The sequence below is a fragment of the Nycticebus coucang genome, chromosome 8, assembly GCF_027406575.1.
Source record: "Nycticebus coucang isolate mNycCou1 chromosome 8, mNycCou1.pri, whole genome shotgun sequence".
Taxonomy (NCBI): domain Eukaryota; kingdom Metazoa; phylum Chordata; class Mammalia; order Primates; family Lorisidae; genus Nycticebus; species Nycticebus coucang.
Window position 1 is genome coordinate 66008817 of NC_069787.1, and position 14991 is coordinate 66023807.

At 37.6% G+C, this 14991-nt stretch overlaps 1 pseudogene; it reads left to right on the forward strand.

Moving 5' to 3' along the window:
• The first annotated feature begins 12233 nt into the window (after positions 1-12233).
• On the forward strand, positions 12234-14083 carry LOC128592748 (kinetochore protein NDC80 homolog; annotated as a pseudogene).
• The last annotated feature ends 908 nt before the right edge of the window (positions 14084-14991 follow it).

A 14991-nucleotide genomic window follows, 5' to 3' on the forward strand; every position in this document is an offset into this window, starting at 1 on the left:
AGTTGCAAAAATCTGAGAAGCAACCAAGATTTCCTTCAACAGGTGAATGTATAAACTGTCACTTATCCATACAATAAAATACTATTCATTAATGAAAAATAAAGACGAAGCCACACAAAGACATGGAGGAAACTTAAATGCATGTTTCCAAGTAAAAGAAACCAACCTGAAATGAGTACCTACTGTATGATTCCTATAGACAACACTCCTAAAAGGGAAAAATTGTGGAGATAGTAAGAGCTTAGAGGAGGGAGGGAAGAATGAATAGGTAGAAAATAGAGGTTTTCTAGGGCCCTGAAACCACTCTGTATGATGCCATAATGGCGACTACACATCATTAATACATTTGTTAAAACCCACAGAATGGGCAATATAGAGAGTGAACTGAAATTTAAACTACGAATGTTAGTTAGTAAAAATGCATCAATATTGGAGCATCAATTCTAACAATTGCAATAAACTAACACAAAATGTTACCAGGAGAAAATTTGGGGGTGGGGGGGAGCATATGGAGACTCTGTTCTTTCTATTTTTCAGAAAACTTAAAACTACTCTAAAAAATAAAGTCTGTTAAGAAAAACCATACTTCTTATATAACTCCACTAACTAATCAATGCATTGTGTTCTTTTGATAAAATAAGTTAAAATTATAATTTCCATTTTGCTCATTTCTTCTAAACTACTATAGGCCATTTAAATTTGATACTATTATTTAAATAATAATAGAGAAGTGTGTGATTTTTGTCAGGTCCAGGCATTGGAACATGCCCATCCTATAGGACTGTAGTCCTGGACCCCAATACTTGTCCATGTCCCAGTTTGTAACTGGGCCCCAAAGCAGGAGGTGAACAATGGGTAAGTGAAGCTTCAGCTATATTTACAGCCACTCCCCTTCACTCCCGTTACCCCTGAGCTCTGCCTCCTGCCAGATCAGCAGCAGCATCAGATTCTCATAAACTGTGCACACAAGGGGTCTAGGTTGCCTGCTCTTTATGAGAATGTAATGCCCCCCTTCACTCCCCAGTCCATGGAAAAATATTCTCCATGAAACTAATCCCTCTTCCCAAAAATGTTGGGGACCACTGCTATAGCACATAGAACAAAGACGAACTGCTCCATGGATATTCATTGATTTTTATTCAATCAAGGTAGAAAATCATAAGAAAGTATCATAATGAAAGAAAAAAAATTGACAACATAAAAGCATTCCTGATATTACTCTAACCTCAGGTGAATAGTGCTAGTCTCAAAAAATGGATTATAGTACTACAGTGGATATTTTTTGAGGTACAAAATGCAAACCCTGAATATAAAATAAGTACCAGAGATTCTCATTTGAATTGAGAAAAAGAAAAACAAAAAAATTCTTTTGTTATGTAAATAAATTTTATGCAACATTGATGATAATAAACAGTGATTCAGTCACAGTTTGACTACACATCTTACATTAGCTCCCAAAATAATATGAAATTTCTGTTGCCTCGGGTGTTTACCCTGTACTTGCTGATGTTTACAGACATTTTACATGAGGGGCTTTCATTCACTGATCAAATGAGCATCGAATCATAGAGCAGAGAAACATTCACTGGCATAATCAAAAACAGTTTACTCAAAGATATCTCATAAGTTTTTCTCAGATTCTCCTTATCCAAAGAAATCTAAGCAATTACAAAATTGGTTCAATGTCTACTCAAAAACATACATGAAAATTTTTCCTTTAGATCTGAAGCAAGACAAGGATGCCAGCTTTTACCATTGTTATTCAACGGAGGAAGTTCTAGCTAGTGCAATCAAACAGGAGAAAGAAAGGACATCCAAATCGGAAAGGAAGAACTTAAATCATCCTTGTATGCAGATGATATGATCTTATATAGGGAAACTTAAAGACTCCACACAAAAACTATTAGAACTGATGAACAAATTCAGTGAAGTTGCAGGATACAAAACCAACATACAACAATCAAGTAGTATGTGCCAATAGTAAACCATTTGAAAAAGAAATCAAGAAAGTATTCCCTTTTGCAAAGCTAAAAATAAAATATCTAGGAATAAACTTAACCAAATAAGCAAAAGAGTTCTACAATAAAAACTATGAAACATTGATGAAAGAAGTTGTAGAAGACACACAAAATGAAAAGATATTTCACGCTCATGTATTGGGAGAACAATATTCTTAAAATATCCATAATACCCAGTTCAATCTACAAATTCAACAGTTTCCATCAAAATACCAATGACATTCTTCACACACTGGAAATAATAGTCCTAAAACATACACGGAACCACAAAAGACCAGAGGAATCGTGAGCAAAAAGAACAAAACTGGAAGAATCACATTACCTGACTTCAAATTTCACTACAGAACTATAGTAACCAAGACAACCTGGCACCAACATAAACACAGATACACAGATCAATGGAATAGAATAAAGAACCCAGAAATAGATCCACACATCTGTAGTGAACTTACCTTTGACAAAGGAGCCAAGAACATACAGTGGGGAAAGGACCTTAAAAAAAAAAAAAAAAGCCAGGCACAGTGGCTCATGCCTGTAAGCCCAGCAGTGTGGGAGGCTGAGGAAGGAGAATTGCCTGAGTTCATGAGTTCGAGACTTGCCTGAGCAAGAGTAATACCCTGACTTCTTAAAAAATGGAAAAACCCAGCTGGGTGCTGGAGCAAGTGCCTATATTCCCAGTGGCTTTGGAAGCTGAGGCAGCAGATGCCCACAGCCTGACTCTGAGGTTGCAGTGAGCTATTACTCCATTGCACTTTGCTCAGGGCATAGGGTGGGACTCTGTCTCAACAAAACAAAACAAAAATAAGCAAGGAAATAAATGGTGCTGGGGAAATTGGATAGCCATATGCAGAAAAACGAAACTAGATACCCTGTTTCCCCAAAAATAAGACAAAGATGCGCTAGGTCTTATTTTCAGGGAACATCTTATCTTTCTTGTAAGTAGGTCGGTCTTATTTTCAGAGGATGTCTTATTTTCGGGAAAACAGGGTACTTACCAGTTGCCATACACAAAAAAATAAAATCAAAATGGAATAAAAACTTAAGTCTAAGGCCTAAAATTATGAAAATTCTAAAAGAAAATATTGGGGAAATGCTTTATGACATTGGTCTGGGCAAAGATTTCTTCAGTAATGCCCCCAAAGCACAGATGACCAAAGCAAAATTGGACAAATGGGATCACATCATGCTGAAAAGCTTCTGCATAGCAAAAGAAACCATCAACAAAGACAGAAGGAAACCTACAAAATTGGGAAAAATATTTATTTACAAACCACTCATCTGACAAGAGATTAACTACAGCTCAATAGGGAAAAAATAATGTGATTAAAAAATGGACAAAGGACCTAAATAAACATTTCTCTAAAGAAGATATACAAAGGGGCAACAGCTATATAAAAATTTCTCAATATCCTGGGAGGCTGAGGCAAGAGACCTGCCTAAGCCCCTGAGCTGGAGGTTGCTGTGAGCTGTGATGTCATAGCACTCTACCAAGGATGACAAAGTGAGACTCTATCTCAAAAAATTTAAAAAAAAAATTGCTCAATATCCTTAGTCATCATCAAAATACAAATTAAAACTACAAAGGGATATCATCTCACTCCATTTAAAATGGCTTTCATCAAAAAGACAGGCTTTGGGGGGCAGCACCTGTGGCTCAAAGGAGTAGGGCACCGGCCCCATATGCCGGAGGTGGCGGGTTCAAACCCAGCCCCAGCCAGAAACTGCAAAAAAAAAAAAAAGAGGGAGAGAGAGAAACAGGCAATGATGAATGCTGGCAAGAATGTGGAGAAAGGGGGCCCTTCTATACTGTGAGAATGTAAATAAATGCAACCACAGTGGAAAATAGTAAGAAGCATCCTCAAAAATTATGACCCAGCAATCCCACTGCTGAGTGTATACCCATAGGATAAAAGTCAGTATATCGAAAAGGTATCTGCACTCCCATATTTATTGCAGGACTTCTCACGACAGCCAAGATTAGGAATCAACCTAAATTTCCATCAATGGATCAACGGATAAAGAAATTATGATAGATAGAAACAATGGAATATTATATTTGAAACCATGAGGATGCAACTGGAGAACATCATGTTAAGTGAAATAAACCAAGCCAAGGAAGACAAATCTTTTATGCTCTCACTCGTATGTGTGAGCTAAATGTTAAAAACAATTGATCTCATGAGACAGAGAATACAATGATGGTTACCAGAGTCTGGGAAGTGTGCCAGGGAGGTCAATGGGTACAAAAATACAGTTAGATAGTTAGACAGAATGAACAATATTTGATAGCACAACAAAGTGACTATAATCAATAATAAGTTGGAATATACATTAAAATAACTTGAAGATTGAAATTGAAATGTTCCTACCATGATGAAATGTTAAATGCCTGAGGTAACGTTTGGATGTTACCAATTACCGTGATTCGATTAATGGATGTACCAATTACCGTGATTTGATTAATTCACATTGTATGTCTATATCAAAAATCACATGTACCCTGTAAAGATACAAAACTATTATGTATCTATCATTACTGAAAGTAAAAAAGGTAAAAAAAATATATGTGAGGAATATATTTTTCTTTATTATTCAAAGTGTTTCCAACCCCCAAAATGTGGGGAAATTAACTTTATTTGAATTAATATAAATCATGTATTACAATAGCTATATTACAAAATGTATACACAGTACATGTACTGTATGCACCCACTAAAGTTTGATTTCTTTGTCACACTAAAAACTCTCCAAGAAAATAAATAGTAAATATAATTGAGTATTTTCTATATTTTAAGGACTTTATATATATTAACTTGTTAAATCTCACTAAATTTTATGAGCTAGATATGAATACTTAGTTACTTTATTTTACAGATAAGGAAATTGATTAATGGGGGATTAAATGAAATGCTCAAATTCATGTTAAGCAAGAATATAAACCCAGGCAATTGGACTATCAAATGGGAGTCATAACACATACATTATACATAATTGCTGCCTGGAACAAACAGCTTACACGGGCATTCAGAGAACTCACCACAAAAAGAGGACTCCAAAGAGATTCAAACAGAACTTTATGTAGCACTACAGGAAATTCTATATCCCCACCTAGTGAAACACGATTTTATATCTACCCAATTTTAAGTTTAGAAGTTTCTAGAATCACTGGTTTAAACACTTTTATTAAAATGGAAGATATATTATAACCTCCAAATATTAGCATTTCTATGCACATCTATTAATGTAACAGAAAAATGCTCATTACCTCCTAAAGTCTCAAAGTGTATATCTCTAAGTCCTTTCTAAATAAACTTCAGATTTCTATTTTTTAATTTTCTTCCTCATGTTGTATAATAGATCTCTTAAAGTTATTCCTCTTGTCTAATAGAAATTTTATATCCTTTGATCAGTATATCCCCAGTCCCTCAACACCAGCCTTGGTAAACCTGATTATACTTTTAGCCTCTGTGAGTTAAACTTCCTTAGATTTCACACATCGGTGAGAAAATGCGGTATTTGACGTTTTAGACCCAGCCTATTTCACTTATCATCATATCCACCAGGTTCATCTATGTTGTCAAAAATGACTAGCTTTCTTTCTTTTTAAAGGCTAAATGGTATTCCACTGCGTATCTATACCCCATTTTTTAGTTAACTTATTCATTTATGGACAGTTCGGCTGACTCCACACCTTGGCTACTGTAAATTATGTTGCAATGCACTTGCACGTGCACATACCTCTTGGATGCACTGATTTCATTTCCTTTGGATATAAACCTGGCAGTGAGATTGCTGGAGTATATGGTAGTTTTATTTTAGTTTCTCCATACCAGTTTCCATAATAGCTGCCCTAATTTATGTTCCCATCAACAGTGTGAACGTGTTTTGTATTCCCCCTTCATATCCTTGCCAATACTCTTATCTGTCATTTTTTTGGTAAAGGCCAATCTACCAGGTGTGAGGTAATATCTGACTATGGCTTTAATTTACAGTTATCCTGATTACTAATGATGTTGAGCATTTTTCATATACCTGTTGGCCCAGTTGTATGTCTCCTTTTGAAAATATCCATTTAGGTCCTTTGCCCACTTGTAATTGGGTGGTTTTCTTGCTCTTGAGTTATTCGAATCTTTATCTACTTTGGATATTAACTTATCAGACATCTGGTTTGCAAACATTTTCTTCCATTCTGTAAGTTTTCTGTCTTTTTTCTAAGAAGCCAATTTTAATAAAGTTTTATTAAAAAAGGAGAGCATGAAAGAAGGGATATTTCTTGTATAGTCCTATCAAATGCTGATTTTCCTCTATTATTAACAGTGTTACTGCAAATGTCATTAATTAAACATTTATCATGTAGAGAGATAATTACAGTCACAGGTAGATAGATGTAGCTATATTAGATAGATACATGCATGATTAATAGATGATAGATTTAATAGACCATAACAACACTTTGAGGCAAGGTTTATTGTCTCTGCTTTACAGATGAGGAAGCACAGAAAAGGGAAGTAACTTGCTTAAGTTACATAGCCAGTAATGATTGCCAGTATCCATCTGTGGCTTCAAAAAAATCACTTGTAAATGTTTTGGCACAGTAACTGAGATAACGCCGGAAAGGCTATGTTAACCACTGTGATAAAAATGTGTCAAATGGTTTATGAAGTGAGTGTATGATGCCCCATAATCATATCATTGTATACAGTTATGATTTAATAAAAAAATTAAAAAAAAAAATCACTTGTTTTCTGGGGTAACCTCCTCTGAGTTTTATTTCTAGGAAAGAAATAAGAACAATAGATAACAAGTAAAAAGTGATATACATTTTTTTCCCCAAAATTAAGCAATGGTCCTTTATTCATCAGCCAGGCTGACAGCAGGCTCACACCTCAAAGTCTCTCAACCCCTAGAAGCAGGAGTGGAAACCTTTTATAAGGGGCTTTTGGTAGGGGAAACGGGATCCTTAATACAAGCCAAATTTGACAAGAGCCAACACCTGGTAAGGGGAGTCCTTACAAGGGGAAGCTGAGGTTTTGCAGTTATTACTGAATTCTTTCAGCTGAGCTTCCTGTCTTACAGGGTGAGTGTTGAAAGCCCTTAGCAAAATGGAGTTAGGGCTCTCTCTTTTCAAGGTGTTATAAAGGTATGTGAGAGTGATTGTAGACGTGAACTGTGCATCGTCAGAATACTGAGGTATAACCACTGAGAAAATGTGGAAGGTGAGAGCAGGCTGGGATTGACCTATGTGTGAGATGACTCTGAAACAGGGCAGCTGGCAGTGGAATAGGGTTTGGGGAACAGAAGGTCAGAAAAGAAATAGCAGGTGCCGTGATTTTCCTTTTTCTTTCCTTTGACATTTTGAATGGACTTGGAAATAGCTGAAAAGTGAAAAGAGAGACTGAGAAGTTAGCTTCAGCATCTGAAATGACTAAAGAAAGGAAGAAGAAAACTGAAGGCCAACAAAGGAAAAATGGACTAGAAGGGCTGACTTCTCTGTCACCCAGTGAGAGGAGCAGGTGCCTGTCTATGGCACGAGAGGGACAGGAGTCTTGAGCATCTCATTGCAAATGGATATAAAGGATGAAGAGGGACTTTAAGGCATTGATTTTTTTTTTCTTTTGACACAGAGTCTCACTTTGTCACCCTCAGTAGAGTACAGTGGTGTCATAACTCAGCAACCTCAAACTCTTGGGCTGACGCGATTCTCTTGTCTTAGCCTTCCTACTAGCTGGGACAACAGATGCCCACCACAACGCCTGGCTATCTTTAGAGATGTGGTCTGGCTCTTGCTCAAGCTGGTCTCAAACCTGTGAGCTCAGGCAATCCACCCACCTCGGCCTCCCAGAGTGCTGGGATTATAGGAGTGAGCCACTGTGGCCTGGCCCCTAAGACACTGAGTTTTAACTGGCAAGATTTTTCCTTCCATGCCCAGAAGCTATTTGATAATTTCTGAAGGTATTTTTGATTGTCAAAACCCAGGGGGTGATGTTATTTGGGAGTAGTGAGCAGAGAAGCTGCTCCACATTCTACACTGCACAAGACAGCTCTTCAAAACAAAAAATTATCCAGCCCCAGTATCACTGTTGAAAAACCTTGTGTTAAGGAATCTGTTATTTGTTTCTGTGTCTATATAGACACAGGACCCTCAGAGGAAAGTTGGGAACAGATGGAAGGAATAAAATGGTGTCTGTTCTCTCCTCAGTCTTTTGGGAAAATGTCCAGTTCCTGTGGAGAAAGGATTTAGGGATAGAAGCTGAAAGAGCTGTGTTTAGGAGAAGCATTATGAGCCTGTGAGCAGTGACGCTGCTGCTGGGAACTCAGGGAACAAAGTGCAACCAAAGATGGAGGAGATGGCTATTTCCCCCACTCCTCCCTAGATCCCGGTGTGGATATCTGTGGTCAAAGTATTAGGAATTTAATCATGATAATCACCAACATATAGTTGTCTCAAATTTGGGACAAGAGGACAACTTTGAGGTAGCTGGGGCAGAAGAGGAATAAAGGGGCCGAGTGACACATGCAGCAACTATCACTGGTCACTTCCATAACTGCCACGTCTGCTGGAGGGTGGGGATTTGGATGGCTGGCTAGAGGACTTGGTGAGCACACAGGAGCCAAAGCAGGAAACTTGAGGTTTCACAGTTTTTATGGTCACATTATAGGTACATCCTAGTGAAGTCTTGAAAGTATTTGCATTACATGAGACATACAGAAACAGGACAGGTATAGTTTGGGAAGTTGCTGTGTAAGACTTCCTTCAAATATCAAGACTAATTCAAGACCTCTCCATTCAGACTCCTATTATCTCATGTGGTCCCATTACCAAACCCTGCCCTTGAGACCAAACATGCCCTTTGGACCTTTATCATCAAGTTTCGTCATCATTCAAAAGAACGTTATTAAATGTGTCAGCTCCAGTACCCAGAACTCGGTTTCGAATCTCACTCTCTACTGATGGGATCCAGAAAGGAATGCCTGATTTCAAGGATAAAACAGGATAAGTGGAAGATTCTTCTTAAGCATGTTATTTTCCAGAGACTGAGAAAGGACTTAAAGAACATTGAGGGCATATCAGAACGACCCAGGACCCTGCTTGAGCATCTGCTGACCTAATATGGAAAAATCTGAGAATTAAATCAGTAATAGCAGTAAAGGAATATAAGCCATTAAATAAAACAATGAAGTCTATGTGGATATAAACAAATAAGAAAATGCCCTTTCACAAGAATGTCAACCAGCAAGCATAAGAAGAAAAGATAGCAACCAGAAAATATCATTTTGCAAACACCATGGTAAAAACTTATTCGACCAAGAACTATCAATGAATTATTACACTTTTAGGTAAAAAATTGAAAAAAAACAAGATATCTGTAGTCTCAATTTATGGCCCCCAAATTCTTAATAATTACAAAGGGAAATAAATAATAACCTTATGGTGGAGAAACCTGACAAATACTGTCTTAACTAAATGACAAAATTAATGAGAGAACTTTAGATGCATATGTCCCATGATCGAAGTCACAGATAGGGACATACTCTCAATTCTATGACATTTCTACTAAAAATGCTTAAGTTGAATGGAATAATGGGAAAACAGCACACAAAGCCAGATATAATGACCTTCTACAAAATAACTGGCCAGACAATAGTCCTCAAAAATATCCAGGCCATGAAAGACAAAGATTGAAAAGGGAAAGTTGTTCCACATTATAAGAAACGAAATTTACCAGGTTATCTACTTGGATCAAATATTTTTTCCTCTAAAGGGCATTGTTGGTAAATCAGCAAAATTTGAAAAAGGTCTACAGACTGGATAACTAAATTATACTAATGTTAACTTTCTGATTTTAATAATTATTCATAGGTTATGTGAAAGAATGTCTCTGTGTTTTAGAAAACACACACTATTTTGAGTATATGGGGGAAAGAGGCACTAAATCCACAAGTTATTCTCATAGAGTTCAAAAAATAATTTGACTATATAACAAAGTATGACTCTTATCCACATTGGGTTTACTCTAAAGTCAGATGTTGTCTGTGGATCCCCTTAGTCTATTTGGGACAATTCCTGCTGTATCTTCCTTCTTTCCCACCTCTCTTTGCACCTTCTCACTCTAACCCGTTTCTCTTGTCTGTCAATAGCCTCTTGTTTTTCTTCTCCCACTCCCTCAGGACTCGGTGCTTAAAATGGGGAGAATAGGGTTGAGCGTTTTAAAAAGATACTATACTTGAATTTAAATAATAGGAATTAGGAAGAAAGTGGAAAATTAACTGACTTTTAAAAAACACATTAAGGTAATCAGTTTAACTCTAGAGCACAGCTGAGCATGCCTCAGTGCACAACCCCAAGATAAGACACATAAGTATCTAGAGTTCAGCTGCATGCCACTTCCTCAGGAGCCAACCTTAGCTTAGCTAACATTGTTATTTCTGAAAGGCCATACAGATTTTTAAAGAAACGATCCAGTGATGGTAACAACAACTTTATTTCCCATTTATTGGGCACATTACACGGGGCCAGGTGCTTTGCTTAGCTCATACAAATTAGCTTCTTATAGGCTCGTAAAAACTCTTTGAAGGGATATTATCCTGTTATGTAGTGGGTGTAGTTGAATTTTGAATCCTGGAAGATTTCACAGACTTTGCTCCTAACCAGTGTACTCTGCTGCCACTTTGACCATGTTCCCAGTGAATAATCAGAGCAGAGTCCTGGGAATCCCATGTTGGCAGAGGGTAATACTTGGATATCTAACTTAGAGGCTTCAAGAAAGTCATCCAGGAAGCAGCAGGACTCCAGTGTCTGTGGTGGAATTAAAGAGAAAGGAATCTAGCGCCTGAATAAAATGTGTGCAGAAGTAAACTTACAGCAATAATAAATTTGTAATCTAGGTCTAGAGAGCATGGGGTGCACAGCAATCACCAAGAAAAAACTCAAACTGAGGACATGAGGAAGAATTTCAGTTTCAAGGGGGAACAGTAGATCATCTATACATTTGACTTTACTACCAAGTTCCAGAACATTAAGCCAGGGCCTGAGCTGTGAAGTGAGTCTGATTTGGGTTGGAATCTCACACTACCACTAAAAGACTGTGAAATTTTATGCAAGTTACATAATTTTCTCAATCTTAGCTCCCTCACCTGAAAACAGCATGTAATAATACCTATTTTACACCTTTATTGTGAGGATTAGAGATCGTTTATGTTAAATGAGCAATTTACTGTCTGGCTTGAGTGGATAATAAACGTTAATCACTGGTAGAGATAATGGGAGAAGTGATGAGAGTTCTGGTAGGGGTAATACTGATTTTGGCACGAATCTTCAAATGGGGGCCACGTTGGCCTAGAAATACAGTATAGCAGCAGTCCTCAACCTTTTTGGTACCAGCAACTGGTTTCATGGAAGACAAATGTTTCCACAGATGGGGACAGGGAATTCAGAATGATTCGAGTGCATTACACTTATTGTGCACTTTATTTCTAGAATTATTACATTGTATTATATAATTATACAACTCACCATAATGCAGAATCAGTGTGAGCCCTGAGCTTGTTTTCCTGCAACTAGATGGACCCATCCTGTATTTGCAGCTACTCTCCAGTGCTATCCTCACCTCCTCAGCTGCACCTCAGACCATTAGGCATTAGATTCGCGTAAGGTGATGCAACCCAGATCCTTAGCCTACACAGTTTTCAGGAGGGTTTACACTCCTATGAGCATCTATTGCTGCCCCTGATCTGAGAGGAGGCATAGCTCAAGCGGTGAAGCTAGCCCTGGGGAGCAGCTGCAAATATAGATAAAGCTTCACTCAGTTGTCCACACTTACCTCCTGCTGTGCAGCCTAATTGTTAACAGACCACAGACTGATACTAGTGGTATACTATTGCTGTGGTCCCAATCCCCAGGGACCACAGCAATATAGGGTAAGTGGAGTAATATAAGGATTTGGAAATCAAGCAGAGAGGACAAAACTGAATCACAAAGAAATTTGGCTTCAGGAGCTGGTGTTTTGATGACTGCAGTTCTATCTGGCAGATGGTTGCACAGATTACAGAAATTCAGGCCCTGGATTGTGTCAGGAAAGTTGAAGAAAGCTGTTAAAGTTATGGGAATAGATTCCTGGATACATCATTCATGAGTAAAATCCTGGAACCCACCACTTCCTACAGAAGTAGACCTTAAGAGCATCAACCACAGTCCACCTACGGACTGTCATAAGCATGAAGTGCAGTTCAGTTTCCACTGGCGGTGCCAGACATCTCTCTCTATGCAGGATTAAGGCCCCAGGACATCAATAAACAAGGCCTCTATATCCTCCAAAGAAAGAGAAACCAGCCTTTGGCAAGCTGAGTCTAAACAAACCCACATCTGAAAGCACAGTCTCTATATTTAGTCAAAGTGGATATGGAGCCCAAAATAGTCAACTTGGCATATTTTCCAGTTCTGAAAAAATTAAGGACCCAAGAACACTTAATGACAAAATATTTCTTCAGTAGTGTACTCGAGAATTCTGTGCATTTCTCACAGAAAATGGGAATGCACATAGTGTATCCAGGAAATCTCTACAAGCTCCGTCTGTAGATTGTCACTTTTTCTGTATGACTTCCTGTGCCCCTCATATGAACTTCCTGACACAAAGCTTGAAGAAGAGGTTCTAAGAATCTTTAAAGACCTTGAGTATCCTTTTTCACCAGCAAAAGCTCCACGGATACAGTGGGAGCCCCTCATATGCAGCCTCACAATGTGGCAACCTTGGTTTGGCTAATAGATAGCATCAAGATACATACTACCATGAAAAAAAGTTGACCTTTATTTGATGATGGACAGCCTTGAGGAAGAGAAACTGAAGATGGAATTATGGATAATAAGTTGTTTTTAGACTATACCATAAAATGCTATGATCATTTTATGAATGCTGCCGACAGCTTTGACGAGATGAACGCAGTTTCACTCAAAGATAAAGGATTTATTTAATGTAGATGCCTCCATGCTGGAATGATTAGAAGCAAAAAACAAAGCATTGAATGAACAGATTGCAAGATTGGAACCAGAAAGAGAAAAAGAACCAATGCATCCTTACAAGGTGATGGTCCAAACTACCAGGCATACATGAGCAATTTGGAGTCTCATTCAACCATACTTGACCACAAATTGAATGGAGAAATTGCTAGACTAGAACTAGAATATGAAACAATAAAACAGGAGAATGTTCAACTACAGAATATTGCTGATAACCAGAAGTACTCAGTTGCAATGAAAGAATAAATCATGAAAGAAATGAATTACAGCAAGAATTAAGAAATTAACCAAGGACTTGGAAGCTGAACAACAGAAGTTGTAGAATGAGGAGCTAAAATATGCCAGAGGAAAGGGGGCAATTCAAGCACAATTAGCAGAGTATCATAAATTGGCTAGAAAATTAAAACTTATCCCTAAAGGTGCTGAGAATTCCAAATGTTATGGCTTTCAAATAAAGTTTAATCCCAACTGCCTTGTCAAGTACACAGCTTAAGTATATGTACCTCAAGGAACTCTTGAATGAAACCAAAAACGAAATTAATAAAGCACTCAATAAAAAAAAATAGGTTTGGAAGATACTTTAGAACAAATGAATACAATGATAAAAGAAAGCAAGAGAAGCGTGAGAACTCTGAAACAGGAAGTTCAAAAGCTGGATGATCTTTACCAACAAAAAGTTAAGGAAGCTGAAGAAGAGGATGAAAAATATGCCCATGAGCTTGAGTCCTTGCAGAAGCACAAGTACCTGGTGGACAACACCATGAACAAGGCCCTGAGTGAAGCTACAAAGGAATTAGATGCTGTTCAGTGGGAATACCAGCTAGTTGTCCAGACCACAACTGAAGACAGATGAAAAGTGGGAATTCACTTGCAGCATCTTTTAGAGATGGTTGCTACACATCTAGGGTCAGTGAAGAGACATCTTGAGGAGCAGGTTGCTAAAGTTAACAGAGAACATGAAGAATGCATGTCAGAAGACCGCTTGGAAAACAGAGATTGCAGATAAATATGAGGAAAAAAAGCGGCTCTACTTAAGGCTTCTGATGAATGAAGATAAAATATTATTTTTTAATTTTGATTATTTTTATATCCATTGTTAATAAAACTGTAGCAGTAAAAAAAAAGAAAGAAAAAATTTGGCTTTGAAAATTCACTATTTGTTGTTGCCACTCATCCAATTATTTTTTTCCTAAGTATTAAACCCTATTTGATTCTGGGAATCAACCTACCTTTACCCTTAATCCATATGAGTGGTTGTGGGTGAAACTGACCATTCTTTCTTCTCAGCGAACAAATCTGAGACAGAGACCTCACCCAATTAGAACAATGGCTGCAATGAGTGACTTGGTTACCTGCATGTGACCCTGACAGAGCTATGTGCTGCCCAGAAGACCTATAGGTCACAGTACACCTTCATTTTTCACCGAATAATAAACCTGAGAAGATATGTGGCCTGGAGTTGCTACTACAGGGAAATAACTTGTCTTAAAAAGAGGCCAACTCAAAAGAAATAGAGCCCAGAGATTAAAAAAAAAAGACATCAGGATCCTATTGGAATTATTTGGACTCCAGCGTTAAGCTAATCCTGGACCTGACACTACTCTTTGATGACTTTCTACTTACAAGTATCCATAAATTTCCTAGGTTTTTTGTTTCCCCACAGCCCAATTTGGGTCATATTTTCTGTGGCTTATCACTTGAAGATTCTAAATGAATACATTCCTCACTCTGTATAAAAAGCAAGAAATGCAAGCTTCTTTCATTTGCTAGTGCTTTTCTTTCTCCTACATAATTTTAATTAAGAGATTCAGAACTTTAGATATATTTTTAGCCTGAAGACTATGGAGATAAAGGATAACACATTCTCCTACTAAGAATACCATTAAGAATATCCTTGTGATGTTTTATATAGGGAGTCCTATTAATTATTCTATCCTACATGAAGTAGAAAAATCTATG